General features: G+C 42.8%; 1 long non-coding RNA gene across 1 annotated transcript in view; it reads left to right on the plus strand.

Annotated features, from left to right (window-relative positions):
• The first annotated feature begins 2,624 nt into the window (after positions 1-2,624).
• LOC149461425 (uncharacterized) overlaps positions 2,625-19,761 on the plus strand; it is a 33,205-nt gene continuing 16,068 nt past the window's right edge. Inside the window, exons 1-3 of the long non-coding RNA XR_016312861.1 lie at positions 2,625-2,860; positions 11,881-12,191; positions 12,279-12,338. This is a non-coding gene — a long non-coding RNA (uncharacterized LOC149461425). The remainder of the gene's footprint in view (positions 2,861-11,880; positions 12,192-12,278; positions 12,339-19,761) is intronic.

The following is a 19,761-nucleotide window of genomic DNA, read 5'->3' on the forward strand; positions in this document are numbered from 1 at the left end:
CCTGACAATACGGGGACAGAAACAAGATAGACCCGGTTTCCCAGTCAATTTGGGGGTTATGGGCCCGCAACCAAGGGAGTCCCAAAATGACTGGAAAAAGAGGTGACGCAATGGCATCTAGGCGGAGGAATTCCTGATGCTGGTTAGCAATGGTAGTGGCGATAGGGGGAGTTTCCTGGTTAACTACTCCTGACTTTATCTGGGAGCCATCTGCCAGAAATATGTTAAAGCCCCGTTTTCTGGGCTGGAGGGGAATCCCCTGCTGATGAGCAAAATCTAAATCCAGGAAATAACTGCATGCCCCTGAATCAGCTATGGCCGTCACCTCCACGGTCCTTTCTGGAAGCTGAAAGGAGAGGGGCACCACTAAGTATTGGGACAGACTGACCTTGCCAATAGCCAGAGAAGAAAAAGAGGTGCACTTACTCATTTTCTGAGGGCAGGATGGTACCATATGATCGGCTTCACCGCAGTAGAAGCAGAGGTTCAGAGAGCGTCTCCGCTGGCGTTCTTCTGGCGATAATTTAGGCCGAGTCAGGCCTAGTTGCATTGGTTCCTGCGCATCTCCTGGAAGTGGGTTCTGGATCTTTGTTCTGGTTTGTTGGCTTGGGCCTGGAATTGGACCCCATGCATTTCCGTGACCCTGACCGGACCTCTCCAACCTGCGTTCCCGCAGTCTACGGTCTATTTGAATCGTCAGGGCTATTAGGTCTTCTAGTGACTCGGGAACCCCCACTCGGGCCAGCTCATCCTTCAAGGGCTCTGACAGACCCATACGGAACTTGTGTCGCAACGCAAACTCGTTCCAGCGTGTGTCCCCCATCCAACACCTAAATTCAGAGGCGTATTCTTCTGCCACCCGGCGGCCCTGTCGAAGCGTGGATAACGTTGCTTCAGCAGAGGCTGCCCGCTGTGGATCATCATAAAGGATGGCCATAGCTTCAAAAAAACCGCTGACCGTTCCCAGGTGAGGGTCATGGTTTGCCCTTAACCGATGGGCCCAATCTTGGGGTTCACCCTGCAATAATGAAATTAAAAATCCCACTTTCACTGATTCCGTTAGGAAGGTGCGGGGTTGCAATTCAAAAAACAGGATGCAGGAATCCCGAAAAGACCTGAAGCGTGTTCGGTCCCCGTGAAAACGCTCAGGTAGTGGTACTCGGGGTTCAACCCTCGGTAGAGGAGCAGAGGCCCCTGAAGCTGGCCCCAGAGCTTCTTCCACCGGGGGAGCGGAAACAGGGGCCTGTGGAGCAGGGCCAGATGCAGAGCGGGTCTGGAAACGGTTTTCCAGGTGCGTGCATTTGTCCTGCAAGGTTGCCACAGCCTGTGTCAGGGCTGATAGGTGCCTGCAAATATCTTCCAGCGGGGCTGACCCTCCTCCAGGCTCAGTCATGGCCTTCTGGTACTGTAAGGGACCACCAGGCGGTACCACTAGCACTCCACTGGCCAGGCGTCCCCAGCGCACGGTATCTAAGCCCCAGGGTACGTGTTCACCAGAGCCCCTGATGGTGGGGAGGACTTGAAGTACCCCGAGACCAGGTCGTGGCTACTGAGCACGCCTGTCAGTGGTAGCGGTATTCGCCAGGGGCTCCCGCAGGGAAGAGCCTGATGTGAGGAGGTCGGGTGATCCCGTCGGGATGGATGGATGGCTGAGCAAGTGCGGGGTCAAACGGGCCGGGTCGGTAACAGTGGGGACGGAGCAGTACAAGGCAGCGGGCAGAGAGTAGTCGGGTCACACGCCAGGTCAGCAACGGAAGGTCAGATCCAAATGGGGGCATTCAGGAGAGAGGTCAGGCAAAGCAAGGGTCTGGGCAGGAGAAGGCAACAAGGTCAGGTACAATCCGGGTCAATAACTTACTTAGAACAGGTTCGCAGATACAGGATACAAGGAAAGACCAGAAGGCACTGAATGACAGCTCAGGGCCGTTTAAATATCCCGCCCTGCGCTGCCATTGGTGCCACGCGCGCGCCCGTGGTCCCTACTGCGCATGCGCGAACTCCCTCGCCGCGGACGGCCAGGTCTCAGTGCCCGCATTCTGACATGGGGCAGTGCACTGCGCCTGCGCCGAGCCCGTCACAGCGGGGATTCCTGACACAAAGGTACTAGCATCAACTGAGGCTTCACACAAAAATTTTAGTGCCTGGACTATCTAGTCTGTCAAGGCCAACAACACAGAGGTACCTGTTCTCATGCAAGTTCCTGATGTAAAAGTCCAGCCCACTAAGTGATGATTTGAGAAATTAAAGCTGAAACTTTAACAGGTATAACCAGATTTCCAACAATGGTGTACACAAAATGGACAAGTACACTCCATCAGTTCCTTAAAAGATAAAGCTTCCTCCACAGAGATAATATTTGCTTATTCAGAAATTGACAAGTCCTCTACAGGTGGAGAGATCCATTTTTTAGTAAAATCCTCTGCAAAAGGGTAACAGATAAAAAAGCTTTTTGGTAATACAAATGCCTTATTAGGGCATTTGCTTATTAAATCCGAAGACACCAGAGGGCTCAGAACAAAATACACGAGAAATCTCCATTTTGAGAGTTTCACAAACTGCCTGAATCTGAGATGAAACAAACTCCTTTTCACAAAAAAGGGAGAGAATAGAATCATCATTCTTGCTGTCTGCAGACTGCAGTAGAAACATGAGTCCTCAGGAATGCCAAGACCTGCTGGATCCTGAATAACATCAACAGACAAGTCTGGGGAGGCAAATGATGGGGGAGGATGTTTTCATGATCCCAGCTCATCATGGGGAGTATATGGGCTTAATCTTGGACACTCCAGTGAAGGACCAGATGAGGCACTGCCTGAGCTCTGCCATGGGATCCGAGAGAGGCTGAGGGCTTCTGAAGAGTGTAGGTAGAGGCTGACAAGGCTGACACTGGAGATGGCTGACTGTTTTTGTTTTTATTCTGAAGAGGTGCAGGTGACTGCTGGAAGAACGAATCTCTCTGTGGCTTCGGGGATGGCTGGCTGCTTTCTCTCTCTCGCCTCTTCATTTTTTTTTTCTCTTTTTTTTTTGGGAGGGCGCCTGATTTTTGTGTTTCCTAGGGCAGCATAAAAACAAAATACACCACTGATCTTACGGTTACATTCATTTTCAGTGCAGACACATAACTCATGTTATGCAGCAGTGGTGTGCTACAATATAAAGCCATTTGAATTTATAGGGTTAACATTGGTATAAACTGGATTATAAAACATGTACATTAATTATAGGATGGTGAAATAAACATTGCAAACTAGCAAAGGTGTTAGTATTTTTATAGCCTATGATTGATTTGCATTCTTTAGAGGGATGTCACTTTGTGGGGGACAGCATGGACTACAAGTAGCTATAGCAACAACAAAGGCCAGTCAAATGACCCTGCCTTTCCAAGGTCTCCCTAAGTGGTGGGAGATGATGTGGCCTGTCAGCATTGCTTATTATGGTGATTTGATTGGTTAGATGTTCATTTATGGCTAATAATGATGTGTAGCACTGTCATGTGCTGCCCAAGCATAGCACATTAACAATATATTTACTGCACACACTTGTCATTTTGTTAATGCCGTTCACAAGTAATGTGTTTCCCTAGAGTCATCTATCTACAAAACAGCAGTGCTTCATTCTTGGAAGACTTACAGCTGCCAGTTTCCAGTAGAATTTCATGCATTATGCATGAAGACAGACAGATCAAGCACACACGCTATGTTTTTATTACTGCCTGAACTGCCAAAATGGCCTTCTGGACATTATGGTGGAATATATTCAAACAATTTTGCATTATATATTTCTCAGACATTTTAGGTTGGTGTCTATCCAGGCATTGTTCCTGTAGTGATAAACAGTATTTATTACTAAATTTGATATTGTAAGCAGGCTTGTAAAATTCCTGCAGAGACCACTGATAGGAGGTCAGTAGCTATTGGAATACGTGTGTGGGCAGGCTCTTGAGATTTATGGCAGCAGTATCCTTTTGCTGGAATCACTGTATGCATGTGGCATGGGATAGAGGGATGGGAGGCAGGTAGAGCTCCTAATCAAGCAGACTGTGCTGAAAATTCTAGTTGGGATTTATGTGCAGAAAGGGCATTGTGTTGTCTGCCCAAACGTAAAACTAGGAGCACCCTGAATATTTGACAGATCCTCATGTATTTTCTGTCCAGTATACAAATATATATGTATAGCTCTGTCCCTTTAAATAAACTATAACAGAACATATGAATATAGTGCTAACCCTTTAAATTTGACTGTGGTTTACAAACAAACAAGTAGTGTACCCACATACGGTTTAAAATAAAAAAAACAAAACAAAAAATGAACAAAATAAAGTCTCAAAGTCCACTGTGAGCTCTTATAAGGGAAACACATCCACACACAAACAAAGTGGCAATACACCGTGTGGAATGAAATCCAAAGGTAATCTTCCACTGCTACCACCAAAAGTTGTGCTCCTTACCAGATGATTAGACACCCTTTCTCATGGAGGTCTACAGCGCTTGTCTCACACATATGGGTTTCAGGGTGCTTGGCTCTCAATTGGTCTCCTTCAGAACACTCTACCCAGACCGTCCAATATGCTCTATGTACCAAATAATTAAAAGAAAAGCAGACCATACATAGTGTAACACTGTAAATGACCTCAAATGTATTCAGTAGCAGATGTACTCACAAAGCAGTAACTATAAATGCAAGTACATGCGTGGTGCATGATGACATCAGACAATGACGTTTTCACTGTTTATCAGATAAATAATTCCCATCATGCTCCTTCAAATTTTCTCATCACTGCGAGAGGATTTATTCTCCACATGAAGTAACTGAATTAGTGTCTGTTAATGTCACTGTTCATTGCAAACTCTACCTTTTACACCTTTTAAATGTCCTCTTCCCTGCATGACTGACAGACACACCTGCAACAGTGCAAAGCTATATCAGATTACATCAGTGGGAGTTGCGATTTTCTACACCCTGTTTCATCTATGCACCCACTGTAGGAGTAAATGCAAACAAAATAGTAAAACTAGGCTTTATTAATGTTGCCTAGTCTTACTGTAAAAAAAAAATTAAAAACCTGATAACCACCTCACAAAAGAGAGAAATAAGGAACATAAACTATTTAAAATAAACATTGTATTGCTATTTGCATCATTTTTGTTTATTAATTATTGATATTGAATATTTTTTTACATTGTTTATATAACAGAATTAAAGTGTATCTAAACCTAAATCTCAAAACCCAGAAATTACAGTTGTGTCCAAAATTATTCAACCCCCAATGCTGTAAAGGGGTTTAGGGACTATAGTGTACATTTGGAATTGTATTCAGAATCAAATCCTACAAGGACGTTGTAACTACCCAAATGCAACTAAAATGACATCAATTGTTTATGTAATACAGTAGTAAATGGTTCTTATGTGGTTTCTTCATTGCCACAATTATTCAACCCCTTAAAGACTACCACTCTGAAGAACAGAGGTTCATACAGGTGCTTTCCATCAGGTATTGAAAACACCTGTGGATGTCACCGAGCAGCAATCAAGCATAATAAGCACCAATTAGGCAGCTTTAAAATGACTGTGATACTCAGCTCCTTCTAGACATTTACTGGTGTGGTTACAAACATGGTGAAGGCAAGAGAATGGTCCAGGAAGACAAGAGAAGAGGTGATTTCTCTTCACAGGAAGGGCAATGGCTATAAGAAGATTGCAAAGATGTTAAACATACCAAGAGACACCTTAGGAAGCATCATTCGCAAATTCAAGGCAAAGGGCACTGTTGAAACGCTACCTGGTCGTGGCAGAAAGAAGATGCTGACTTCGACTGCTGTGCGCTACCTGAAGCGTAGAGTGGAGAGAAGTCCCCGTGTGACTGCTGAGGAACTGAGAAAAGATTTGTCAGATGTGGGTACAGAAGTTTCAGCCCAGACAATAAGACGCACACTGCGTAATGAAGGCCTCCGTGCCAGAACTCCCAGGCGTACCCCCTTGCTGTCTCCAAAGAATAAGAAGAGTCGACTGCAGTATGCCAAAAGCCATGTGGACAAACCACAAAAGTTGTGGGATAGTGTTCTGTGGACTGATGAAACAAAATTAGAACTGTTTGGGCCCATGGATCAACGCTATGTTTGGAGGAGGAAGAACAAGGCCTATGATGAAAAGAACACCTTGCCTACTGTGAAGCATGGTGGAGGGTCAATCATGCTTTGGGGCTGTTTTGCTTCTGCAGGTACAGGGAAGCTTCAGCGTGTGCAAGGTACCATGAATTCTCTTCAGTACCAGGAGATATTGGATGGAAACGTGATGCAGTCCGTCACACACCTGAGGCTTGGGAGACGTTGGACCTTTCAACAGGACAATGATCCCAAGCATACCTCCAAGTCCACTAGAGCATGGTTGCAGAGGAAAGGCTGGAACATTTTGGAGTGGCCATCGCAGTCACCAGACTTAAATCCGATTGAGAACCTCTGGTGGGACTTAAAGAAAGCAGTTGCAGTGCGCAAGCCTAAGAATGTGACTGAACTGGAGGCCTTTGCCCATGAAGAATGGGCGAAGATACCCGTAGATCGCTGCAAGACACTTGTGTCAAGCTATGCTTCACGTTTAAAAGCTGTTATAACTGTAAAAGGATGCTGTACTAAGTACTAAGATTGAATGTCACTTGGGGGTTGAATAAAACTGATAATGCTGTGAGCACAGAAAAGACATTTGTGGTTATTTCATTATAACTGTTATGTTATATTTGTCTGACCTACAAGTGCCTCTTTAATGTAAATGTAAGCAAGATGACTGAATGATCAAAAGCAATGTCAAACTGGCCAAAACACTCAATTTCAGTGGGGGTTGAATAATTTTGGACACAACTGTATTATATTGCAGTTTAATAGTACTTGGTGTGGTGGCTGCATGTTTTGTTTTTTTTCAAACTTCTTTTGCTTTATTTTCACCCAGTAATTTTGTAAATAATGCCCTTCCTGTCCTTGGATGGCTACATCACTCCTCATTTATATCTGTGGAGGAAGCCATGGTTGTCACCTTAAAATGGTTCTAAAGGCTGAAGGTTTTTTACCTTCATGCATTCTATGCATGAAGGTAAAAAAACCTTCTGTGTTCAGTCCCTCCCTAATACCTGGGCCCCCTCTTGATCCAGTGGTCTCTGTCTTTTCATTGGCCAAGACACAGCAACAAGACCAGCGGCTCCCACTGCTGTCAATCACAGCCAGTTTTTGACAAATCCCTTTAAAAAAAAAAAAAAAATTGTCTCCCTGAAGTACATCCAAAGTCAATCATGATGAACACCATCACAGCTGCCGCCCTGAAAAAAAAGGTGGCATGCTGGGTCAATGACATCACGAGGCGGCAGGTTAACCCGGTGATGCCACTGGGTGGCTGCAACCATTGGCTTATTTAAGAGTTGTCAGATGATGGGAGCCTTCATTGGGAGCAGAGCTCTTTTATTTGGGGGTCAGCAGTGGTTTATCATGATTGACGTTGGATCTACATTAAGGGGCAGTTTTTTTTTAAATAAAGGACTTGTCAAAAACTGGTTGTGTTTTTATTCACTTTTTACACTTTTTTTAGTGAATGAGTAGTACCCCATACTCATTCACATAAGGGGGGCCAGGATCTGGGGCCCCCTTGTTAAAGGGTGCTTCAAGATTCCAATAAGTCATCCCTGCAGACCCCCACGACCACAGCCCAGGGTTGTGGGGAAGAGACCCTTGTCCTTATCAACATGGGGATAAGATCCCCCCCTTTCCTGACCTGCCGGGCTGCATGTTTGGATAAGGGTCTGTTATGGATTTTGGGGGGGCCCCCACACCATTTTATCTTTTTAATTGTGGCATGGGGTTCCCCTTAAAATCCATACCAGTCCTGAAGCTCTTGGTATGGATTGGGGGGGAGCCCACGCTGTTTATTTCCCAATTTGTCATTTTTTTTTATTTGCCAGCAATCAGTTTGTTTATATTCAGCTGTCAGTGGGAAACCCAGCTGATGAATCATCGGTTGTCAAAGATGTGGCCGCTCCTTAACAACCATGTTGTGTATTGGTTGTTAAGGATGCCAGTGGCCCACTCCTTGACAACCAGGTAGTCAGCACAAAATGCAAAATGCATTAAAAAAATGCACAAAAACGCATCAAAAATAGGTGTGAAAAAAAAAACGCAAGGTGCACCTGGAAATGTGAACCTAGCCTAAAAGCTGTTTGAAATAAAAAAGACTAATAGAAGGAGAAACAAACATCCTCAGTGGCTATACAAAGACGACCCAAAAGATCAGAAGATATGGGTAGTCTAGAGTCAGCCACAGAATGACTCCTACAATAACCTTTTAAAGTGTGCTGTACTGAAACATGCACTAATGGGCGCCATGCATGCGCATGAAAAAGGAAACTCACAGCAGAGTCTTCCCAATTTGTGAGTAAGAGTAATTATGTGACATCAAAAAATTTTAAAGCGGTAAGACAAGACTTTCAGAAAACGGCGCCTGTTGTAAGCTATGAGTTTCCAGAAAGCAACACCACATTGACCACACTGCTTGATAACACTCCCACATGGTAGGAGCAACAGAGGCTCGGACTGCAAGACATACTGGAGTCAACTCAGGTCCCATAAGTGTGGGGGGCACAATAGGCAAAGAGGATCCGCTTCTAGTACCAACCATTAAAATTGATCTATATGTAAATGGGATAACGAGTAAGCTATAACATTGCATTGTTGTTGTATGCATTGCATAGATCATTGTTTAAATAAACATTTAAAAACCAGATGGGAAAGGATAGCAATAACTGACAGAGATTTATACGACAAACAATTTATCTCACCTTGATTGAATGAAGTCATATCTTGTGATCCTGAAATTTAGAACCCCATAGATCAAGAGCTACTAAAACCGGAAAAAGCTCTAAAAGAATAATATTGTTCATGAGACCTTTGTCACACCAAGTATTTTGCCAAACATCAGCAGACCAGTGTCCCTGGCAATAAACTCCATAACAACATGCTCCTGAAGCATCTGTAAGCAAATTAAGAGCAGAAGCCGCTCAAAAGGGGGCCTGCCATAATGAGCAACTATTAAAAAGTGATAAACAATGTTGCCAAACAAACATCTTCCCTGAGATCCGACGTAATCCTCACAAAATGAAGCGGTGAAGAAATTCCCACAATAGAACAATATAATCTCTGACCCATAGGCATAACCCATGAAGCAAAGGCCAGGAGACCTAGTACAGATTTAGTTGAACTTTATGCTTAGAAAGAGTGAAGTCCAACAACACCCGTATCTTAACAACCTGGAAATCAGAATTCCATAGCAACTGTGTCAACTGTGATACCTAAGAATACAGACTTTTCGGGTGCCAATGGAACATCAAAATGCAACATATATTGAATTCCATAAATAAATATAAGCAGTCTTCTGAATCAGCCTTTCCAGTAAATAGGAAGTCATCTATATAAGCAGCAGAGTGGCTAAATGAGTATCACTTCCACTTGGCAACAATGTTGCCAAACAAACATCTTCCCTGAGATCCGACGTAATCCTCACAAAATGAAGCGGTGAAGAAATTCCCACAATAGAACAATATAATCTCTGACCCATAGGCATAACCCATGAAGCAAAGGCCAGGAGACCTAGTACAGATTTAGTTGAACTTTATGCTTAGAAAGAATGAAGTCCAACAACACCCGTATCTTAACAACCTGGAAATCAGAATTCCATAGCAACTGTGTCAACTGTGATACCTAAGAATACAGACTTTTCGGGTGCCAATGGAACATCAAAATGCAACATATATTGAATTCCATAAATAAATATAAGCAGTCTTCTGAATCAGCCTTTCCAGTAAATAGGAAGTCATCTATATAAGCAGCAGAGTGGCTAAATGAGTATCACTTCCACTTGGAAGTACTAGGGTTGTCGGTTTGAATCCTAACCACGGTACCACCTGCTTGGAGTTTGCATGTTCTCCTTGTGCCTGTTTGGGTTTCCTCCAAAGACATGCTGGTAGGTTAATTGGATCCTTTCTAAATTGGCCCTAGTATGTGTATGTACGAATGTAAGTTAGGGACCTTAGATTGTACACCCCTTGAAGGTTAGGGATTGATGTAAATGTACAATATCTATGTAAAGCGCTCCATAAATTAATGGCACTATATAAGTACCTGTAATAATAATCTATGTAATACAGTAAATTGCACAAACCCATCTGATAACAAACTATCAATTCAAGAAAAGTAGAGAACAGCTCAAAATAGTGGCAAGATAATGAACACCCATCAGGAGACACTTATCGAAATAATAACATCTCTGAAAACAAAAAAGCAGAACAAAACAAAAAGCAGATTTAATATCTGCTTTTGCAAGAAGAGCTGAACCACCAACTCACCTAATTTTTAAGTAAAGCATTATTAAAAGATGAATATGAAGCTGAATATAATGCAGGATCAATTTCATCATTTAATGTGGTTGTAAAGGCTCAAAGTTTTTTTTACCTAAATGCATTCCATCAAACCTTCTGTGTGCAGCAGCCTCCTCAGCCCCGCTAATACTTACATGAGCCCCATCATGATCCAGCGATGTGCACGAGACCCCCGAGCAAGGAAAAAACTCATGCAAGATAGCCATCGTCTGACGGTTTGGATAAATTTGAAGCCATAACAACATGTTTTCCAGTATCACTGGCATTACTGCCTTTTAGAAAAAGATCTTTGGATGGAGGAGCAGCCAATTTCTTAAAGCAGCAGGAAGCAGGGTGCTTCCCCGAACAGTGAGGGCACTCATGTTTGTACTTAAAGGAGTTAGGCCACTTGCACTGCCCCTCATTAAAAGTAAAACATAATCCTCATCGAACAAACCCTGTATTAGGAACAGATTTAGGAAATTGCTTTTGGGGTAAGACCAAATTCAACCATAATCGCCCATCCTTCATGTCCCATTTCAGTCAGCGCTGCACAGAAAGGACTTGTCATAAAAAAAAAAAGGCCAGGAAAATGTCCTACTCCCGCTAGTATAATTTTTACTTATTGGAACAAACCACTGCAAAGTTCAGGATGTCTTTCATCCAAAACACTAACATAAATATAAAACAATTGTAATTGTTGAAGCTACATGTAACAGATTTGCGCCTGTAGTCCTCAAATTTATCTACATCTTTCTTCTCTATCCTATTATCCTAAGTGGAAGGGAGCAAGGGCAAAAGATAAATGTATTCCCCTTTCCAGAATTTATCTTTGACCACACTACTAAGATGAAAACCCAATGGTGAAATTTTGCAAGGTAAAACTCCTTTTAAATGAGATTCTGGCACAAGTGAAGGAGGAACATGAGAAGGTACAGCAATAACCGCAGAAGAATTAGGAATGGTAGCTGAAACAGTAGAGACAGGATGAGGCAACTGAGATGCTTCAGAATTAGTCTCACTCAACACAGATGCAATACCAGGATAAGAAGTTGGTGGAACATTAGAAGGAGTAGATGCTATCTTCATCAATGTGGAAAAGGAAACAGCAAAATCCCTTTACAATGAGACATCTATAGACTCACCTGCAGGAGACTGAACTGCAGGAATGGTAGGGTTAACCATCACTGATGACAGCTGTGCAGGCGCCTGCATAGAGGGAACCACATCCTTGTTTACCCGGGCATGGTAACCATGGCAAGCAGAGGCAGTAGGGGCGAGGGCTGGCTCCTTAGCAAACTAAACAGTTTCATCCTATGGCCTAGAAGGGTTAGCAGGCAATGCTGGAGCATTATTATGTAAATCATGTCCATTGGAACAGTTTTTACCTCTCTTCTTATTGAGCCACTTTCTCCTGTATTCTCCATTCCTTAGAGGAAATGAGGATTCGAACCGGTGTGGCTCCTTACTATTTCTATACCTTGTCTTGACAGGTGGCACTGTGAATGCAAAGTCCAGAGCTGAGCGGTGAAGGCTGCAGGCAGGAGGAGGATTGTCAGCCAAAGTAAGCAGATGAGGACGTGGACCTGGAAGAGGACCGATGTGGGCACCCGGAGAAGGAAGCAGAATGTGGGATGGCAGCTCTGTAGCCATGGGGGCCAACAACACTTGTACAGCCACTGTTGGAGGGAGAGAAGGACCTGATGATGAGGCCTACACAGGCATGAAGAGACATTGCCATATCCAAGCATCACCATCAGCCTCTCTGGCCTGCTCCATCATTTGGTGCAGTAAATATTTCACGGTGAGTAGGAGAGGCTGCCGCAGATGTGCTTTTTTTCTGTTCAACTGCCGACTGCTTAACTGGTGATGCATGTTCTTCTTTATATAGGTGACAGCTCGTGCTCAGGACCATTAGAGGAACAGGTGACACTTCTACTGCCAATAACAGGTAAGTATGCAAATTTACCCTTTGAATCCAGAACCTTCTCTAGTCTGCCATGGTCCCATAGGTGCAGGGAGGGGGGGGGGGCAATTATATGGCCAACCCCCACATTTCATTCCAAGGGGAATAAAAAGGATCAGTTTCAGTATCTAGATAGTGCCCTTCCCCATGGCATCTCTTCTTCCCATAGCCAGAAACTACCCTGAGCTAAGCTCCACCCATGCTATTTAGGGGATCCTGTCAGAAAGGAAAGGAATTCACCCTCCTTCCTGGAAGGATTTTACAAGAGAAATATACTTAATTGGGCCACTAAGTGGACGCTGCTTACAAGACCTTTACTACCCCCTGTTACCCATCTTAAAGAGCACTTATGAGCAACTGAGTATAAAGAAGAGCAAGTGCACACATTGTTTTGGACGTACTGTCTGCATGCTTGTTATAGACTATTGAGTTTGAAAGCACTGAAGTCAGAGGATCAGCATGCCAGCAAGGCAACTAGCTCTTTCAGAAGATCATCAATAACAATCCTCAGATTTCTCATTGGACATGTTTCAGAATGCATAGCAAAATATAAAGAGATTCCCAATTCCCTAACACAGGCATTGATGTTTCTACATTATTGACCCATTCTGCCTGTCAGGGTTTAAAATAATTACTTTGTGTATCAGGAAATGTTTCATTAGTTTTCCTACTAAAATAATAAAAGATGTTATATTTAAATAATTAACTATTAACTTATCAAATAAGTCTTGAATTTTCTCATACTTTAGTGTGGATAGAACAGAGTCTGTTAAAAATTCTATACCAATGAAAACTCGGTCATCCGCTTGCATGTGAGCATGTGGGTCAATCTGTCCCTGTCACAGTACCTTCTTTTAGGAAGTGCATACTAAGATTTCGAAAGTTAGCTTTTAATCAGTGTTAAATATCTTCAGAAGCACATGATCTCTCTACAAGTATAATAAAATTCTGTTCTATTTTCTGCAGTGGAGTGTTCAGGGTTCATCAGGCTGTGATAAACATGATCTTGTGCAGAGGTTGCATAACCACTGTCAAGCATGTTATTGGTTAAACAGACGGCAAAACCTCTCCGGACAGGGAGTTTTGTCACAGTTTACCATTATTTATAGTTAGGTTGGCATGGCTCTGAAATGATTATCACAAGGGAGGATGAACCAAGCACAGAAATATTGAACATGGTCATTTCAGCATGCATCCTGGTCCACCATGGGGTTTTCAACCAAACATCATTAACATGGTGATTAAAATAGTGATTACTATGACAGCCGAAAACATGCAAAGGCGAGTATAGCACAGTGTAATTAGGAAGATGTGTTTACGAGACACTTGGGAGTACATAGGAAATGCATCCTAATTAATGTTAATTACCAAAGTGGCTGGTCCATGAGATATGTAATGTATGTGTTTGCAGGAGAAAACAAGGAAACATAAGCAATGCTGGTCTTCTTTTTTAAAAAGTACGAGCTCCGGTCATGAAAAAGTACCACTTTAAAAAATGCGGTAAAATACCGTTCAGCGCTTTTCAAAAAAATTTTAAAGTTCACTGAAAATGCTTCTAAAATACTGCATATGGTATTTTTCCAAAATATGCAGTATTTATTTAATGGAACCATGCGGTATTTTATCTCACATGATATCTAGTGGGATGGATACAGTGGAGAAGAATTAGAACCCCTGTCAGTTTTTGTTACTAATAAAGGGATTAAATGGTTTAAACCGTAAAAATAGTCCAACTCACTAAGTCTATGTGGTCCCTGCAGCATGTTTTAATACAAAAGAAAAAAAGGTGGCTGGAATACCAGTCAAAGGGAAACTTCTTTCAAAGGACATGGTGTATCAAAAACAACAAGTTAAATTAAGTAAAAACAAAATATCTTTCTAAATGTCAAATATTGAATGAAAATAGTATCAAAAATACACACATATATAAATACCTTCCACCAATAAAAAATACAATGTTGTCTTTTTTATTGGTGGAAAAGGGGTATGGTTATATATGTGTGTGATTTATGATAATATTTTCATTCAGTAGTTGGTATTTAGAAAGATATTTTGTATTTACTTAAAGTATACATAAAGGAAAACCTTTTTTTAGTTTTGGATAGTGTGGAGAGGTATTAGTACACCTATTAGGTTTTCACTGCTGTCTATCCCCATTAGGGAGATTCGCCCTATTTGTCCTGTTTAATATTATCATTGAAAGTGACATGAAAAGAAAATCCCAAATTTTGTGTTGTCCCCAGAAATGTAGTAGATGGGACATCTTCCAATGGGGACACAGATAGCAAAAAAAGGAAAAAATTGTCAGGGGTTCTAACCCTCCATTACTCTATCCAAAATGAGTTTTGCCTTTAGTTACAATGATCAGTCTAAAAATCGAATGGTAGGTGTATTGTAACAATGAGAGACAGAATAGCAAAAAAAATTCTAAAGAAATGCATGTCTAACAAATTCTGCACTGATTTGCATGTTCATGAGGTAAATAAGTATTTGATCCCCTTCACAAAACATGACTTAGTACTTGGTGGCAAATCCCTTGTTGGCAATCACAGAGGTCAGATGTTTCCTGTAGTTGACCACCAGGTTTGTACACATATCAGGAGGGATTTTGGCCCACTCCTCTTGGCAGATCCTCTCCAAGTCATTAAGGTTTCGTGGCTTATGTTTGGCAACACAAACTTTCAGCTCCCTCCACAGATTTTCAATCGGATTAAAGTCTGGAGACTGGCTAGGCCACTCCAGGACCTTAATGTGCTTCTTCTTGAGCCACTCCTTTGTTGCCTTGGCCGTATGTTTTGGGTCATTGTCATGCTGGAACACCCATCCACAACCTATTTTCAATGCCCTGGCTGAGGGAAGAAGGTTCTCACCCAAGATTTGACAGTACATTGCCCCGTCCATCGCCCCTTTGATGCGGTGGAGTTGTCTTGTCCCCTTAGCAGAAAAACACCCCCAAAGCAGAATGTTTCCACCACCATGTTTGACAGTTGGGATGGTGTTATTGGGGTCATAGGCATCATTCCTCCTCCTCCAAACACGGCGAGTTGAGTTGATGCCAAAGAGCTTGATTTTGGTCTCATCTGACCACAACACTTTCAACCCGTCCTCGTCTGCATCATTCAGATGTTCAGTGGCAAACTTCAGACGGGCCTGGACATGTGCTTTCTTGAGCAGAGGGACCTTGTGGGCACTGCAGGATTTCAATCCTTGTCGGCGTAGTGTGTTACCAATTGTTTTCTTGGTGACTGTGGTCCCAGCTGCCTGGAGATCATTGACAAGATCCTCATGTGTAGTTCTGGGATGATTCCTCACTGTTCTCATGACACTCCACGAGGTGAGATGTTGCATGGTGCACCAGACCTAGGTAGACTGACAGTTGTTTTGTTTTTCTTTCATTATTACACACCCTTCACCCATCAACTATTTTTTCACAGCATCCCTGGGATCTCTCCCCATGTGCATTTGTCTGGCTAACTCAGCGTCTCTACAGATAGGCTCGGGCCGCATGCGGCCCACAGGACACCCCTGATGTAATGCAAGGACCTGCTTGATTGGATATTTAGTGATTGGGTAGATGCTTTGTCCTCTTAGTATTTAGTTTTGATCAATCTAAAGGAGATCGTTCAGAGATTGTACAATCAGATTGTATAGTATATGGCCACCTTTATACACCTAAAATGAACTAGTTGTGCTTTCAGTGTTATTAAATCTTAATGGCACACCAAACACAGAAACAAACACACGTTTTGCCACATGAAAAAAATGGGTGACAAATGCAGCACAACACGCAGTAAGAAATGTGATACTCGCATCATGCCAAAATGTCCCATGAGCTACTTTGCCACGTGTAGCACAGCCCATTGAAATCAATGGGCTGCCCTATGTGTCACTGGAAAAACATGCTCTTGGTGTAAATGGGTCCTGAAACTGAAATTGGTGTGTTTACAGAGAACAAAGAGGCTCCATTCACATCTGTGTGTTTCCAAACGCATGGCAATTTGCACAGAAAATGCACACTTTGCCATGTGTTTCAGAAACATGCTGCAAATGTGCATCATGTTTGTGTTGTCATTACATGTTAAAGGCACCCCAAATGCGGCAAACATACCAAAAACTTCAGTAACGCACTATGCTTCACTCCAAAAAAAGTTCTGGAGCTTTTCTGGGGTGATTGTTCCATGTATGGTAGCCCGTTCAAGTGAACAGGCTTCCCTATGCGTGACGAGTGAAAATGCTCCAAAACACCCCAAACAAACGCATTGGGAATGTGCGTCTTCACTACATGGAGATGTGAACTGGGCCTGACAACTGAGTAGGGGCGAACTGACCATTTGTAAACTCGGGCATTGCCCAGGGTCAGAAGGGGGGCCCCATGAGATGCCCCTGGTACCTTTTTCATAGGCTTTTTTGAGTTTGGGCAAGGACACAGGGGCCCCATGATCCCCTATTGCCCGAGGGCCCCATGAGTTGTCAGTCCGCCCCTGCAACTGAGTATCTCCATCCACTCCCTCCTATGTACATGTATAAAGATGGCCATACACTATGCAATCTGATTGTACAATTTCCTTTGGATTGACCAGAACTATGGAATAGAAGGACACATCTGAACAATCTATTCAATCTGTGTCAAATCAGACAGGCCCTTGTACTACATAACTGAAGGGAGGAAGGTAGTATTATAATGAGGGAGGTGTGGTGAACACACCCTCTTCTGTGATGCAACAAGGAAGTGAAGGCTTCTGGGAGGTGGTCTATGAGAAGTGAATGCCGAGGATATGATGCAATCTGAAAATCCATTCAAAATCTCACATAAACTGACAAATAATGAAACATCCCGTGGATAAGGTGAGAGAACAGCACATTGAGATGGCTGGGCCAGAAATGCCATTGGAAACACTTCTATTTATTATGAAAAGTGAAATTCTGCCCAAAAAGGTGAACTTATCCTTTAGATACCGCATGCGATATGCTTTTGTGAATGGAGCCCTATGTTGCCTATAGGCAGGCAGATTGCTGAGTGAACAGGACACAATAGCTCAGTGGTGGCAAGTTAATTCTCAGACTTTGCTTAATTTATCTTAAAGTGTGTGTTTTCATTTTGGGGTAGATTATCAATAAATTAACATGAAGCAGCAACAAAAATCTGAAAGTATATGTGAACTCTTACCTTGCTAAGCAACCCATTTAGTTTAAAATAGAGATGAAAGGTAAAACATTTATGTATACATATAAAAAAAACATTATGGGTTGATTTACTAAAACTGGAGAGTGGAAAATCTGGTGCAGCTGTGCATCATAGCCAATCAGCTTCTAACTTCAGCTTGTTCAATTAAGCGTTGACAAAAAAAAAATGGAAGCTGGTTTCTATGCAGAGCTGCACCAGATTTTGCACTCTGCACTTTTAGTAAATCAACCCCTATAAATAACTTTTTCCCTTTTTTCTATGTGATCACATACCCTCTGTTGCCATCTGCATAAACTGCTCAGAGAGGTGGGGGAGGAGGAACAGCATTACACTGATCTTCCCAGGGAATGGTTGTGCAGGGGTGTGTGTCAGGACAGGTTTAATCATTGGAGGAGGGCTGACTGAGTTGCCAGCACAGCCAGAAAACTAAACACTGTGCTGTCATGCCTAGTGTGGTCACTTTTATTAGGAAAGCAGAGGGACTGGTAGAGACACCAGGTACAGTTGTGACCAAAATTATTCAACCCCCACTGAAATTGAGTGTTTTGGCCAGTTTGACATTGCTTTTGATCATTCAGTCATCTTGCTTACATTTACATTAAAGAGGCACTTGTAGGTCAGACAAATATAACATAACAGTTATAATGAAATAACCACAAATGTCTTTTCTGTGCTCACAGCATTATCAGTTTTATTCAACCCCCAAGTGACATTCAATCTTAGTACTTAGTACAGCATCCTTTTACAGTTATAACAGCTTTTAAACGTGAAGCATAGCTTGACACAAGTGTCTTGCAGCGATCTACGGGTATCTTCGCCCATTCTTCATGGGCAAAGGCCTCCAGTTCAGTCACATTCTTAGGCTTGCGCACTGCAACTGCTTTCTTTAAGTCCCACCAGAGGTTCTCAATCGGATTTAAGTCTGGTGACTGCGATGGCCACTCCAAAATGTTCCAGCCTTTCCTCTGCAACCATGCTCTAGTGGACTTGGAGGTATGCTTGGGATCATTGTCCTGTTGAAAGGTCCAACGTCTCCCAAGCCTCAGGTGTGTGACGGACTGCATCACGTTTCCATCCAATATCTCCTGGTACTGAAGAGAATTCATGGTACCTTGCACACGCTGAAGCTTCCCTGTACCTGCAGAAGCAAAACAGCCCCAAAGCATGATTGACCCTCCACCATGCTTCACAGTAGGCAAGGTGTTCTTTTCATCATAGGCCTTGTTCTTCCTCCTCCAAACATAGCGTTGATCCATGGGCCCAAACAGTTCTAATTTTGTTTCATCAGTCCACAGAACACTATCCCACAACTTTTGTGGTTTGTCCACATGGCTTTTGGCATACTGCAGTCGACTCTTCTTATTCTTTGGAGACAGCAAGGGGGTACGCCTGGGAGTTCTGGCACGGAGGCCTTCATTACGCAGTGTGCGTCTTATTGTCTGGGCTGAAACTTCTGTACCCACATCTGACAAATCTTTTCTCAGTTCCTCAGCAGTCACACGGGGACTTCTCTCCACTCTACGCTTCAGGTAGCGCACAGCAGTCGAAGTCAGCATCTTCTTTCTGCCACGACCAGGTAGCGTTTCAACAGTGCCCTTTGCCTTGAATTTGCGAATGATGCTTCCTAAGGTGTCTCTTGGTATGTTTAACATCTTTGCAATCTTCTTATAGCCATTGCCCTTCCTGTGAAGAGAAATCACCTCTTCTCTTGTCTTCCTGGACCATTCTCTTGCCTTCACCATGTTTGTAACCACACCAGTAAATGTCTAGAAGGAGCTGAGTATCACAGTCATTTTAAAGCTGCCTAATTGGTGCTTATTATGCTTGATTGCTGCTCGGTGACATCCACAGGTGTTTTCAATACCTGATGGAAAGCACCTGTATGAACCTCTGTTCTTCAGAGTGGTAGTCTTTAAGGGGTTGAATAATTGTGGCAATGAAGAAACCACATAAGAACCATTTACTACTGTATTACATAAACAATTGATGTCATTTTAGTTGCATTTGGGTAGTTACAACGTCCTTGTAGGATTTGATTCTGAATACAATTCCAAATGTACACTATAGTCCCTAAACCCCTTTACAGCATTGGGGGTTGAATAATTTTGGTCACAACTGTATTTCACACAAAGGAAGCAATACAAAGAGAACAGGATACTTTTTTATACAAGTATACGGTACAGCAGGGACATATCAGGAGTATGAAATGTTGGGTTAAACATA

The sequence above is a fragment of the Staurois parvus genome, unplaced genomic scaffold (genome assembly GCF_062004578.1).
Source record: "Staurois parvus isolate SC_StPar_1 unplaced genomic scaffold, SC_StPar_1.0 ptg000202l, whole genome shotgun sequence".
NCBI classification, from domain to species: Eukaryota; Metazoa; Chordata; class Amphibia; order Anura; family Ranidae; genus Staurois; species Staurois parvus.